The 15,313-nt window shown below is 41.1% G+C and overlaps 1 non-coding gene across 1 annotated transcript; it reads right to left on the reverse strand.

Moving 5' to 3' along the window:
* Positions 1–14,611: 14,611 nt before the first annotated feature.
* TRNAE-CUC (transfer RNA glutamic acid (anticodon CUC)) lies at positions 14,612–14,683 on the reverse strand. The gene has a single exon. It is a non-coding gene; the product is annotated as a tRNA-Glu (tRNA).
* Between the last annotated feature and the right edge of the window lie 630 nt (positions 14,684–15,313).

The raw sequence follows: 15,313 nt of genomic DNA on the forward strand, positions 1-15,313 counted from the left end.
TGTGAGGGGGCAGTGAAGGGGGTAGTATGTGGTTCTGTGAGGGGGAAGTACGTGGTTATGTGAGGGGGCAGTGAAGGGGGTAGTATGTGGTTCTGTGAGGGGGCAGTGAATATAGTAGAATGTGGTTCTGTGAGGGGGCAGTGAAGGTGGTAGAATGTGGTTCTGTGAGGGGGCAGTGAAGGTGGTAGTATGTGGTTCTGTGAGGGGGCAGTGAAGGTGGTAGTATGTGGTGCTGTGAGGGGGCAGTGAAGGTAGTAGAATGTGGTTCTGTGAGGGGGCAGTGAAGGTGGTAGAATGTGGTTCTGTGAGGGGGCAGTGAAGGTGGTAGAATGTGGTTCTGTGAGGGGGCAGTGAAGGGGGCAGTACATGGTTCTGTGAGGGGGCAGTGAAGGGGTAGTATGTGGTGCTGTGAGGTGGGCAGTGAAGGGGTAGTATGTGGTGCTGTGAGGTGGGCAGTAACTGGGTCAGTGTGTGCTATGGTGGGGTCGATGTGCTATGGGGAGGAAACAAGTGAATTGGGATGATGGGGTCAGTGTACTGAGTGAGTGATCGCTGTGAGAGAGCAGTGAGTCAGTGTGATATGGGCTGGCAGTGAGAGCTATAGAGGGGACAATCAGTGGGGCCAAACTCTGAAAAGCTTAGTAAAAATCAAGTGTATTTATACATACATAGCTGACGTTTCCAGGCCGTGGAGCACTAGGGTGCTGTACAGCGGCATGAATTAAGAATGAAAGTATAGTGATGTGGATTGTTAGAGGGAGGGGGGCCCCAAAACTGGTATCTTGCCTAGGGCCCCATGAGGTCTAAATCCGGCTCTGCACACACACCTTCTCCATAGGCATTTTGGGTGGCCACGACCTTGCTCTCTTCCCTTCCCTGGGACCAAGCTCTCATCTGGCTCCATCTCCTCACTCACTGACTGTCTGGTACAGTATGCAGTGAGGAGAGAGCCTGGTGAGAGCCTGGGGCAAATGATAAAGCACCATTGTGGAGAGGGAGGTTACTGCTGTCTGAAGTTCTTATGGAGAAGTTGTGTTTCTGGGGTTGATCAACCTGAAATCACCCCCCCCCCCTTAAATCCACTACAGAATCACAACCCCCCACCACGTGCAATTCCCCAGCTACTCCCCTGGACATACACAATGACGGGGCCAGTGGTGTGTCTATGGCAGATGCACCCATTTCTTCAATGCTTATCTCTCTACAGTCCCACAGGTGCAGCGGCAGTGCTGCACAGATCAACAAGCAAATGGTTCTGCAGCCTTTCCCCCAGCGTTTTGTGCATGCAGAGTAGAAAAAGCACTGGGAAAATGGAGAAGGGTGGACATCTGGTGGGTGGGAATGTGATCAATGGGGATGGACTAATCACCAGGCTGCTGTGAGGGGCAGGGAGCCACTCATCACATATGGATGTGTCATTGCTAAGCGCTGCACTTCTCATGTGTGTGTATAATGTGGGTTTGTGTAAAGCAGCAGCCTCCAAATAGGTAATTGTGAAATAGTAGCAGTATATTGATCTGCTTAGAGACCTGTATATTTGTGAGTATATATACATATATATATATCAGGCTTGCCTACCCTCCCGATTTGGTATATTTACTATGGTTCGATTTTGATTTCTGTTAGATTTTGCATTCAATTTTGGTTTGATTTTTTATGAAGAGATTTACTAAAGGCCAAATCGAATGTCAAATCGAACAGAAAAAGGAATTTGAAATGAAATCAAATTTCTGACATTTGATTTGTAAATTGAATGAAAAACAGACTCAAACTTGAACTGCAAATCCCCAAATGAATAGAAGAGTGAGATGCATGCATGTATCTTACTGTAAAAAGCTTGTAAAGAGTTAATGTTAAAAAAAATGACATTGGGTCACCCCTTAAATACACTACCATCCCAAGACTTTTCATAGCCAGTCCTGGTTGTGTAAGTATAGGGAAAAAATTGCATAGGCTTCCCCGGGACTTAGCACTACCCACACAAGGCTTAGATCTGTTCCTGGTTCTGGAATTACAGGGGAAAAAATGTGTAGGGTTCCCCTATAATTTCCACAGCCAGCACTGGACCCTTTCTAGCAGGGTTGTAATGACACAGCTAGGGAAACCCTATCACCGTTTTCCCCAGCTGAAACATTAGTCCTGACTGCTAGTCAGCCCAGGCCCGGGATACCTGGGGAGTTCTGGACCATCCAATAAAGGGGTCCCACTCTCCAGGGCACCCCATGCCTAGGCTGATAGCCCAGGGCTATCCCTGGCACCCGTGGGCAGTGGGTTAATAGTGTTTGTGTAGTGTAAAAAAAAGATAAGTGTACAAGTAGAACTGCAGATCCCAGCAAGCCTCCCCCGCATGCTGCTACTTGGAGAATCACAAGTACCAGCATGCGGGGCATTAAATAAACACATACCATGACAGTATAGTTTTAATACATACATACACACTCACACATACTCAACTACAATACCTGGACTGGTCCCCTTCTCCATGTAGGCATCCGTGGCCTTAGTAAACTAAAAAAAATGAGAAAATCTGAGCCACCTAACAGGTAACAACCATGATGATTGTTACCTCCCGAATGAAGAGCTCAGACATGGATTTTCCTTTTGTAGGGCTGTATCTGAGCGTTCTTTGGCTAAGAGAGGTCAGCCCCTGCCTCTTTCAGCCAATGAACGGCTCCCACCATTGAAGTCAATGGTGAGAGCCGCATCCCACACATGGTGCCGGCACCCCCCTTCCCACAGCATAGCGCTGCATAGGATCAACATCGCATCCCAAGATCAACTGAACATGCAGTAAGATCTGGAGGTGCGATGTATGACCCCATGGGTGCGTGCACTGGCCGATATCATGCCCATACATGGTACAATATGGTAGACAAATTGTATCAATCCGTTAGATCGGCTGCTTTATTGCACCATGTATGGGCACCTTAAGGATATCTTTCCCTGAGTTTAAACTGGATTTGGACTGGAGTTTGACCTACTCTCTACTTTCAAAAGATATCAAGCATTACAAACCCTACCAACCTCCTATAACTTCCCTTGTAATTTGACACATCATTGCTTAACATTGTATATTATTGCATTCTGTCTTCACACATTTTGCAGTATGGCATCTCAGTTATCAATCTATTTACCTTGTACTTATACAGTATGTTCAATACACTGCTTTGAATGTCTCCGTATTCCAGCATCATGGACTCCCTACTATACCATTCCTCCCCTGCCCCCCTTCCCAATCCCGCTTACCCAGTATCTCTGCACACTTCAAATGACTTTACTTTTTTATTTTCTATAATTTACCACTGCATTTTACACTTCTATGAATTGCTCAACCAGCCCACTGTACACCTATATAATGCACTAGGTGGCTAACTTGCCAGGTACTTTCAAGAGCAGGATGAACAACCCATTGAGCTATTTTTGCAGTAGGTATTCTGTTTGTCACTTTTTATTTTACAATGGAGTCATCCAGTTTCATATATAACTTTACCAGCTGGATGTATAGTACTGGCACGAAAAAATTATTTTGAGAAGCTAGACGTTGAGAGTCCCTGGTTCCGTGATAAATTGTGCTGGTGCTAAAGAAAGTAGACGTCAATTATTCAGTTATCAAATATGGTCTAATTGATTTGGATAAAAAAATTACTTCTGTACAGGATCACAAGTCTTTTAGTAGCAAACTGAAGAATATTCACTAAGAAAGGAAGATAGCTGACCCTTTGTTATCAATTTCCATTGTCTGTTTTAAACACTCACTGTTGCTCAAGTATTAGAAATGATGCACTGAAGTGTAAGCACATCATTTCTTTATAAGGTTGGTGTTTCTGTCAAAAATAATCTGAGGACCTCACTTTCTCTGACCGGGAATCAAACCCGGGCCACAGCAGCAAGAGCGCCGAATCCTAACCACTAGACCAGCAGAAAGTGAAGATTTAGTTGGACACTCCATGAAAGAAAGTGAAGTTCCGTGAATGAAGTCCAAATCAATGGAATGTGAGGGAGTGGGCTACTAGGAATCAGTTTTAGAAGGAAGGAGAGTAAAAATGGTTGTGCATAGCAGTCTTAAATTGCACCACACAGCAGCTTTACCTGATGGATGTATAGTACTGGCACGAAAAAATTATTTTGAGGAGCTAGACGTTGAGAGTCCCTGGCTCCATGATAAATTGTTCTGGTGCTAAAGAAAGAAGACATTAATGATTCAGATATCAAAGATGGTCTAATTGGGTCTGATGAAAAAAATACTTTTGTACAAGAGCACAAGTCTTTTAGTAGCTAACTGAAAAATATTCACTAAGAAAGGAAGATAGCTGACTCTTTGTTATCAATTTCCATTGTCTGTTTTGACCACTCACTGTTGCTCAAGTATTAGAAATGATGCGCTGAACTGAAAGTGCATCATTTCTTTGAATGGTTGGTGTTTCTGGCAAAAATTTTCAGAGGACCTCACTTTCCCTGTCCGGGAATCGAACCCAGGCCGCAGCAATGAGAGCGCCGAATCCTAGCCACTAGACCACCAGAAAGAGATGGTTTAGTTTGACACTCCATGAAAGAAAAGGAAGTTTCCGGAATGAAGTCCAAAGCAACGGAATGTGAGGGAGTGGGCTACTAGGAATCAGTTTTAGAAGGAAGGAGAGTAAAAATGGTTGTGCATAGCAGTCTTAAATTGCACCACACAACAGCTTTACCTGATGGATGTATAGTACTGGCACGAAAAAATTATTTTGAGGAGCTAGACATTGAGAGTCCCTGGCTCCATGATAAATTGTTCTAGTGCTAAAGAAAGAAGACAATGATTCAGATATCAAATATGGTCTAATTGGTTCTGATGAAAAAAATACTTTTGTACAAGAGCACAAGTCTTTTATTAGCTAAATTAAAAATATTCTCTAAGAAAGGAAGATAGCTGACTCTTTGTTATCAATTTCCATTTTCTGTTTTGACCACTCACTGTTGCTCAAGTATTAGAAATGATGCGCTGAACTGAAAGTGCATCATTTCTTTGAATGGTTGGTGTTTTTGTCAAAAATTTTCAGAGGACCTCACCTTCTCTGACCGGGAATCGAACACAGGACGCAGCGGTGAGAGCGCCAAATCCTAGCCACTAGACCACCAGGGAGAGAAGTTTTAGTATAACACTTCATGAAAGAAAAGGAAGTTTCCTGAATGAAGTCCAAAGCAATGGAATGTGAGGGAGTGGGCTACTAGGAATCAGTTTTAGAAGGAAGGAGAGTGAAAATGGTTGTGCATAGCAGTCTTAAATTGCACCACACAGCAGCTTTACCTGATGGATGTATAGTACTGGCACGAAAAAATTATTTTGATGAGCTAGACGTTGAGAGTCCCTAGCTCCATAATAAATTGTTCTGGTGCTAAAGAAAGAAGACATTAATGATTCAGATATCAAAGATGGTCTAATTGGGTCTGATGAAACAATTACTTTTGTACAAGAGCACAAGTCTTTTAGTAGCTAACTGAAAAATATTCACTAAGAAAGGAAGATAGCTGACTCTTTGTTATCAATTTCCATTGTCTGTTTTGACCACTCACTGTTGCTCAAGTATTAGAAATGATGCGCTGAACTGAAAGTGCATCATTTCTTTGAATGGTTGGTGTTTTTGTCAAAAATTTTCAGAAGACCTCACTTTCCCTGTCCGGGAATCGAACCCAGGCCGCAGCAGTGAGAGCGCCAAATCCTAGCCACTAGACAACCAGGAAGAGATGGTTTAGTTTGACACTCCATGAAAGAAAAGGAAGTTTCCGGAATGAAGTCCAAAGCAACGGAATGTGAGGGAGTGGGCTACTAGGAATCAGTTTTAGAAGGAAGGAGAGTAAAAATGGTTGTGCATAGCAGTCTTAAATTGCACCACACAGCAGCTTTACCTGATGGATGTATAATACTGGCACGAAAAAATTATTTTGAGGAGCTAGACGTTGAGAGTCCCTGGCTCCATGATAAATTGTTCTGGTGCTAAAGAAAGAAGACATTAATGATTCAGATATCAAAGATGGTCTAATTGGGTCTGATGAAAAAAATACTTTTGTACAAGAGCACAAGTCTTTTATTAGCTAAATTAAAAATATTCTCTAAGAAAGGAAGATAGCTGACTCTTTGTTATCAATTTCCATTGTCTGTTTTGACCACTCACTGTTGCTCAAGTATTAGAAATGATGCGCTGAACTGAAAGTGCATCATTTCTTTGAATGGTTGGTGTTTCTGGCAAAAATTTTCAGAGGACCTCACTTTCCCTGTCCGGGAATCGAACCCAGGCCGCAGCAGTGAGAGCGCCGAATCCTAGCCACTAGACCACCAGAAAGAGATGGTTTAGTTTGACACTCCATGAAAGAAAAGGAAGTTTCCGGAATGAAGTCCAAAGCAACGGAATGTGAGGGAGTGGGCTACTAGGAATCAGTTTTAGAAGGAAGGAGAGTAAAAATGGTTGTGCATAGCAGTCTTAAATTGCACCACACAACAGCTTTACCTGATGGATGTATAGTACTGGCACGAAAAAATTATTTTGAGGAGCTAGACATTGAGAGTCCCTGGCTCCATGATAAATTGTTCTAGTGCTAAAGAAAGAAGACAATGATTCAGATATCAAATATGGTCTAATTGGTTCTGATGAAAAAAATACTTTTGTACAAGAGCACAAGTCTTTTATTAGCTAAATTAAAAATATTCTCTAAGAAAGGAAGATAGCTGACTCTTTGTTATCAATTTCCATTTTCTGTTTTGACCACTCACTGTTGCTCAAGTATTAGAAATGATGCGCTGAACTGAAAGTGCATCATTTCTTTGAATGGTTGGTGTTTTTGTCAAAAATTTTCAGAGGACCTCACCTTCTCTGACCGGGAATCGAACACAGGACGCAGCGGTGAGAGCGCCAAATCCTAGCCACTAGACCACCAGGGAGAGAAGTTTTAGTATAACACTTCATGAAAGAAAAGGAAGTTTCCTGAATGAAGTCCAAAGCAATGGAATGTGAGGGAGTGGGCTACTAGGAATCAGTTTTAGAAGGAAGGAGAGTGAAAATGGTTGTGCATAGCAGTCTTAAATTGCACCACACAGCAGCTTTACCTGATGGATGTATAGTACTGGCACGAAAAAATTATTTTGATGAGCTAGACGTTGAGAGTCCCTAGCTCCATAATAAATTGTTCTGGTGCTAAAGAAAGAAGACATTAATGATTCAGATATCAAAGATGGTCTAATTGGGTCTGATGAAACAATTACTTTTGTACAAGAGCACAAGTCTTTTAGTAGCTAACTGAAAAATATTCACTAAGAAAGGAAGATAGCTGACTCTTTGTTATCAATTTCCATTGTCTGTTTTGACCACTCACTGTTGCTCAAGTATTAGAAATGATGCGCTGAACTGAAAGTGCATCATTTCTTTGAATGGTTGGTGTTTTTGTCAAAAATTTTCAGAAGACCTCACTTTCCCTGTCCGGGAATCGAACCCAGGCCGCAGCAGTGAGAGCGCCAAATCCTAGCCACTAGACAACCAGGAAGAGATGGTTTAGTTTGACACTCCATGAAAGAAAAGGAAGTTTCCGGAATGAAGTCCAAAGCAACGGAATGTGAGGGAGTGGGCTACTAGGAATCAGTTTTAGAAGGAAGGAGAGTAAAAATGGTTGTGCATAGCAGTCTTAAATTGCACCACACAGCAGCTTTACCTGATGGATGTATAATACTGGCACGAAAAAATTATTTTGAGGAGCTAGACGTTGAGAGTCCCTGGCTCCATGATAAATTGTTCTGGTGCTAAAGAAAGAAGACATTAATGATTCAGATATCAAAGATGGTCTAATTGGGTCTGATGAAAAAAATACTTTTGTACAAGAGCACAAGTCTTTTATTAGCTAAATTAAAAATATTCTCTAAGAAAGGAAGATAGCTGACTCTTTGTTATCAATTTCCATTTTCTGTTTTGACCACTCACTGTTGCTCAAGTATTAGAAATGATGCGCTGAACTGAAAGTGCATCATTTCTTTGAATGGTTGGTGTTTTTGTCAAAAATTTTCAGAGGACCTCACCTTCTCTGACCGGGAATCGAACACAGGACGCAGCGGTGAGAGCGCCAAATCCTAGCCACTAGACCACCAGGGAGAGAAGTTTTAGTATAACACTTCATGAAAGAAAAGGAAGTTTCCTGAATGAAGTCCAAAGCAATGGAATGTGAGGGAGTGGGCTACTAGGAATCAGTTTTAGAAGGAAGGAGAGTGAAAATGGTTGTGCATAGCAGTCTTAAATTGCACCACACAGCAGCTTTACCTGATGGATGTATAGTACTGGCACGAAAAAATTATTTTGATGAGCTAGACGTTGAGAGTCCCTAGCTCCATAATAAATTGTTCTGGTGCTAAAGAAAGAAGACATTAATGATTCAGATATCAAAGATGGTCTAATTGGGTCTGATGAAACAATTACTTTTGTACAAGAGCACAAGTCTTTTAGTAGCTAACTGAAAAATATTCACTAAGAAAGGAAGATAGCTGACTCTTTGTTATCAATTTCCATTGTCTGTTTTGACCACTCACTGTTGCTCAAGTATTAGAAATGATGCGCTGAACTGAAAGTGCATCATTTCTTTGAATGGTTGGTGTTTTTGTCAAAAATTTTCAGAAGACCTCACTTTCCCTGTCCGGGAATCGAACCCAGGCCGCAGCAGTGAGAGCGCCGAATCCTAGCCACTAGACAACCAGGAAGAGATGGTTTAGTTTGACACTCCATGAAAGAAAAGGAAGTTTCCGGAATGAAGTCCAAAGCAACGGAATGTGAGGGAGTGGGCTACTAGGAATCAGTTTTAGAAGGAAGGAGAGTAAAAATGGTTGTGCATAGCAGTCTTAAATTGCACCACACAGCAGCTTTACCTGATGGATGTATAATACTGGCACGAAAAAATTATTTTGAGGAGCTAGACGTTGAGAGTCCCTGGCTCCATGATAAATTGTTCTGGTGCTAAAGAAAGAAGACATTAATGATTCAGATATCAAAGATGGTCTAATTGGGTCTGATGAAAAAAATACTTTTGTACAAGAGCACAAGTCTTTTAGTAGCTAACTGAAAAATATTCACTAAGAAAGGAAGATAGCTGACTCTTTGTTATCAATTTCCATTGTCTGTTTTGACCACTCACTGTTGCTCAAGTATTAGATATGATGCGCTGAACTGAAAGTGCATCATTATTTGAAAGGTTGGTGTTTTTGTCAAAAATTTTCAGAGGACCTCACTTTCCCTGACCGGGAATCGAACACGGGACGCAGCGGTGAGAGAGCCGAATCCTATCCACTAGACCACCAGGGAGAGAAGCTTTAGTATAACATTCCATGAAAGAAAAGGAAGTTTCCTGAATGAAGTCCAAAGCAATGGAATGTGAGGGAGTGGGCTACTAGGAATCAGTTTTAGAAGGAAGGAGAGTAAAAATGGTTGTGCATAGCAGTCTTAAATTGCACCACACAACAGCTTTACCTGATGGATGTATAGTACTGGCACGAAACAATAATTTGAGGAGCTAGACATTGAGAGTCCCTGGCTCCTTGATAAATTGTTCTAGTGCTAAAGAAAGAAGACAATGAGTCAGATATCAAATATGGTCTAATTGGTTCTGATGAAAAAAATACTTTTGTACAAGAGCACAAGTCTTTTAGTAGCTAAATTAATAATATTCTCTAAGAAAGGAAGATAGCTGACTCTTTGTTATCAATTTCCATTGTCTGTTTTGACCACTCACTGTTGCTCAAGTATTAGATATGATGCGCTGAACTGAAAGTGCATCATTTCTTTGAATGGTTGGTGTTTTTGTCAAAAATTTTCAGAAGACCTCACTTTCCCTGACCGGGAATCGAACACGGGACGCAGCGGTGAGAGCGCCGAATCCTAGCCACTAGACCAACAGGGAGAGAAGTTTTAGTTTGACATTCCATGAAAGAAAAGGTAGTTTTCTGAATGAAGTCCAAAGCAATGGAATGTGAGGCAGTGGGTTACTAGGAATCAGTTTTAGAAGGAAGGAGTGTAAAAATGGTTGTGCATAGCAGTCTTAAATTGCACCACACAGCAGCTTTACCTGATGGATGTATAGAACTGGCACGAAAAAATTATTTTGAGGAGCTAGACATTGAGAGTCCCTGGCTCCATGATAAATTGTTCTAGTGCTAAAGAAAGAAGACAATGATTCAGATATCAAATATGGTCTAATTGGTTCTGATGAAAAAAATACTTTTGTATAAGAGCACAAGTCTTTTAGTAGCTAACTGAAAAATATTCTCTAAGAAAGGAAGATATCTGACTCTTTGTTATCAATTTCCATTGTCTGTCTTGACCACTCACTGTTGCTCAAGTATCAGAAACGATGCCCTGAACTGAAAGTGCATCATTTCTTTAAAAGGTTGGTGTTTTTGTCAAAAAATTTCTGAGGACCTCTCTTTCCCTGACCGGGTATCGAACCCAGGCCGCAGCAGTGAGAGCACCGAATCCTAACCACTAGACCACCAGCAGAGATGGTTTGGATTGACTCTCCATGAAAGAAAAGGAAGTTTCCTGAATGAAGTCCAAAGCAATGGAATGTGAGGGAGTGGGCTACTAGGAATCAGTTTTAGAAGGAAGGAGAGTAAAAATGGTTGTGCATAGCAGTCTTAAATTGCACCACACAGCAGCTTTACCTGATGGATTTATAGTACTGGCATGAAAAAATTATTTTGAGGAGCTAGACGTTGAGAGTCCCTGGCTCCATGATAAATTGTTCTGGTGCTAAAGAAAGAAGACAATGATTCAGATATCAAATATGGTCTAATTGGTTCTGATGAAAAAAATACTTTTGTTCAAGAGCACAAGTCTTTTAGTAGCTAACTGAAAAATATTCACTAAGAAAGGAAGATAGCTGACTCTTTGTTATCAATTTCCATTGTCTGTTTTGACATCTCACTGTTGCTCAAGTATTAGAAATGATGCGCTGAACTGAAAGTGCATCATTTCTTTGAATGGTTGGTGTTTTTGGCAAAAATATTCAGATGACCTCACTTTGGCTGACCGGGAATCGAACCCGGGCCGCGGCGGTGAAGGCGCCGAATCCTAGCCACTAGACCACCAGGGAGGGATGGCTTAGTGTGACACTCCATGAAAGAAAAGGAAGTTTCCTGAATGAAGTCCAAAGCAATGGAATGTGAGGGAGTGGGCTACTAGGAATCAGTTTTAGAAGGAAGGAGAGTAAAAATGGTTGTGCATAGCAGTCTTAAATTGCACCACACAGCAGCTTTACCTGATGGATGTATAGTACTGGCACGAAAAAATTATTTTGAGAAGCTAGACATTGAGAGTCCCTGGCTCCATGATAAATTGTTCTAGTGCTAAAGAAAGAAGACAATGATTCAGATATCAAATATGGTCTAATTGGTTCTGATGAAAAAAATACTTTTGTACAAGAGCACAAGTCTTTTATTAGCTAAATTAAAAATATTCTCTAAGAAAGGAAGATAGCTGACTCTTTGTTATCAATTTCCATTTTCTGTTTTGACCACTCACTGTTGCTCAAGTATTAGAAATGATGCGCTGAACTGAAAGTGCATCATTTCTTTGAATGGTTGGTGTTTTTGTCAAAAATTTTCAGAAGACCTCACCTTCTCTGACCGGGAATCGAACACGGGACGCAGCGGTGAGAGCGCCAAATCCTAGCCACTAGACCACCAGGGAGAGAAGTTTTAGTATAACACTCCATGAAAGAAAAGGAAGTTTCCTGAATGAAGTCCAAAGCAATGGAATGTGAGGGAGTGGGCTACTAGGAATCAGTTTTAGAAGGAAGGAGAGTAAAAATGGTTGTGCATAGCAGTCTTAAATTACACCACACAGCAGCTTTACCTGATGGATGTATAGTACTGGCACAAAAAAATTATTTTGAGGAGCTAGACGTTGAGTGTCCCTGGCTCCATGATAAATTGTTCTCGTGCTAAAGAAAGAAGACATTAATGATTCAGATATCAAATATGGTCTAATTGGTTCTGATGAAAAAAATACTTTTGTACAAGAGCACAAGTCTTTTAGTAGGTAACTGAAAAATATTCACTAAGAAAGGAAGATAGCTGACTCTTTGTTATCAATTTCCATTGTCTGTTTTGACAACTCACTGTTGCTCAAGTATTAGAAATAATGCGCTGAACTGAAAGTGCATCATTTCTTTGAAAGGTTGGTGTTTTTGGCAAAAATATTCCAAGGACCTCACTTTCCCTGACCGGGAATCGAACCCAGGCCGCGGCGGTGAGAGCGCCGAATCCTAGCCAGTAGACCACCAGGGAGGGATGGTTTAGTTTGACACTCCATGAAAGAAAAGGAAGTTTCCTGAATGAAGTCCAAAGCAATGGAATGTGAGGGAGTGGGCTACTAGGAATCAGTTTTAGAAGGAAGGAGAGTAAAAATGGTTGTGCATAGCAGTCTTAAATTACACCACACAGCAGCTTTACCTGATGGATGTATAGTACTGGCACGAAAAAATTATTTTGAGGAGCTAGACGTTGAGAGTCCCTGGCTCCATGATAAATTGTTCTGGTGCTAAAGAAAGAAGACATTAATGACTCAGATATCAAATATGGTCTAATTGGTTATGATGAAAAAAATACTTTTGTACAAGAGCACAAGTCTTTTAGTAGCTAACTGAAAAATATTCACTAAGAAAGGAAGATAGCTGACTCTTTGTTATCAATTTCCATTGTCTGTTTTGACAACTCACTGTTGCTCAAGTATTAGAAGTGATGCGCTGAACTGAAAGTGCATCATTTCTTTGAAAGGTTGGTGTTTTTGGCAAAAATATTCCGAGGACCTCACTTTTCCTGATCGGGAATCGAACCCGGGCTGCGGCGGTGAGAGCGCCGAATCCTAGCCACTAGACCACCAGGGAGGGATGGTTTAGTTTGACACTCCATGAAAGAAAAGGAAGTTTCCTGAATGAAGTCCAAAGCAATGGAATGTGAGGGAGTGGGCTACTAGGAATCAGTTTTAGAAGGAAGGAGAGTAAAAATGGTTGTGCATAGCAGTCTTAAATTACACCACACAGCAGCTTTACCTGATGGATGTATAGTACTGGCACGAAAAAATTATTTTGAGGAGCTAGACGTTGAGAGTCCCTGGCTCCATGATAAATTGTTCTGGTGCTAAAGAAAGAAGACATTAATGATTCAGATATCAAATAAGGTCTAATTGGTTCTGATGAAAAAAATGCTTTTGTACAAGAGCACAAGTCTTTTAGTAGCTAACTGAAAAATATTCACTAAGAAAGGAAGATAGCTGACTCTTTGTTATCAATTTCCATTGTCTGTTTTGACAACTCACTGTTGCTCAAGTATTAGAAATGATGCGCTGAACTGAAAGTGCATCATTTCTTTGAAAGGTTGGTGTTTTTGGCAAAAATATTCCAAGGACCTCACTTTCCCTGACCGGGAATCGAACCCGGGCCGCGGCGGTGAGAGCGCTGAATCCTAGCCAGTAGACCACCAGGGAGGGATGGTTTAGTTTGACACTCCATGAAAGAAAAGGAAGTTTCCTGAATGAAGTCCAAAGCAATGGAATGTGAGGGAGTGGGCTACTAGGAATCAGTTTTAGAAGGAAGGAGAGTAAAAATGGTTGTGCATAGCAGTCTTAAATTACACCACACAGCAGCTTTACCTGATGGATGTATTGTACTGGCACGAAAAATTATTTTGAGGAGCTAGACGTTGAGTGTCCCTGGCTCCATGATAAATTGTTCTGGTGCTAAAGAAAGAAGACATTAATGACTCAGATATCAAATATGGTCTAATTGGTTCTGATGAAAAAAATACTTTTGTACAAGAGCACAAGTCTTTTAGTAGCTAACTGAAAAATATTCACTAAGAAAGGAAGATAGCTGACTCTTTGTTATCAATTTCCATTGTCTGTTTTGACAACTCACTGTTGCTCAAGTATTAGAAATGATGCGCTGAACTGAAAGTGCATCATTTCTTTGAAAGGTTGGTGTTTTTGGCAAAAATATTCAGAGGACCTCACTTTCCCTGACCAGGAATCGAACCCAGGCCGCAGCGGTGAGAGCGCCGAATCCTAGCCACTAGACCACCAGGGAGGGATGGTTTAGTTTGACACTCCATGAAAGAAAAGGAAGTTTCCTGAATGAAGTCCAAAGCAATGGAATGTGAGGGAGTGGGCTACTAGGAATCAGTTTTAGAAGGAAGGAGAGTAAAAATGGTTGTGCATAGCAGTCTTAAATTACACCACACAGCAGCTTTACCTGATGGATGTATAGTACTGGCACGAAAAATTATTTTGAGGAGCTAGACGTTGAGAGTCCCTGGCTCCATGATAAATTGTTCTGGTGCTAAAGAAAGAAGACATTAATGACTCAGATATCAAATATGGTCTAATTGGTTCTGATGAAAAAAATACTTTTGTACAAGAGCACAAGTCTTTTAGTAGCTAACTGAAAAATATTCACTAAGAAAGGAAGATAGCTGACTCTTTGTTATCAATTTCCATTGTCTGTTTTGACAACTCACTGTTGCTCAAGTATTAGAAGTGATGCGCTGAACTGAAAGTGCATCATTTCTTTGAAAGGTTGGTGTTTTTGGCAATAATATTCCGAGGACCTCACTTTCCCTGATCGGGAATCGAACCCGGGCCGCGGCGGTGAGAGCGCCGAATCCTAGCCACTAGACCACCAGGGAGGGATGGTTTAGTTTGACACTCCATGAAAGAAAAGGAAGTTTCCTGAATGAAGTCCAAAGCAATGGAATGTGAGGGAGTGGGCTACTAGGAATCAGTTTTAGAAGGAAGGAGAGTAAAAATGGTTGTGCATAGCAGTCTTAAATTACACCACACAGCAGCTTTACCTGATGGATGTATAGTACTGGCACGAAAAAATTATTTTGAGGAGCTAGACGTTGAGAGTCCCTGGCTCCATGATAAATTGTTCTGGTGCTAAAGAAAGAAGACATTAATGATTCAGATATCAAATAAGGTCTAATTGGTTCTGATGAAAAAAATACTTTTGTACAAGAGCACAAGTCTTTTAGTAGCTAACTGAAAAATATTCACTAAGAAAGGAAGATAGCTGACTCTTTGTTATCAATTTCCATTGTCTGTTTTGACAACTCACTGTTGCTCAAGTATTAGAAATGATGCGCTGAACTGAAAGTGCATCATTTCTTTGAATGGAATGTGAGGGAGTGGGCTACTAGGAATCAGTTTTAGAAGGAAGGAGAGTAAAAATGGTTGTGCATAGCAGTCTTAAATTACACCACACAGCAGCTTTACCTGATGGATGTATAGTACTGGCACGAAAAAATTATTTTGAG

Source organism: Taudactylus pleione, unplaced genomic scaffold (assembly GCF_031769625.1).
Source record: "Taudactylus pleione unplaced genomic scaffold, aTauple2 ptg000174l, whole genome shotgun sequence".
Classification (NCBI taxonomy): Eukaryota; Metazoa; Chordata; class Amphibia; order Anura; family Myobatrachidae; genus Taudactylus; species Taudactylus pleione.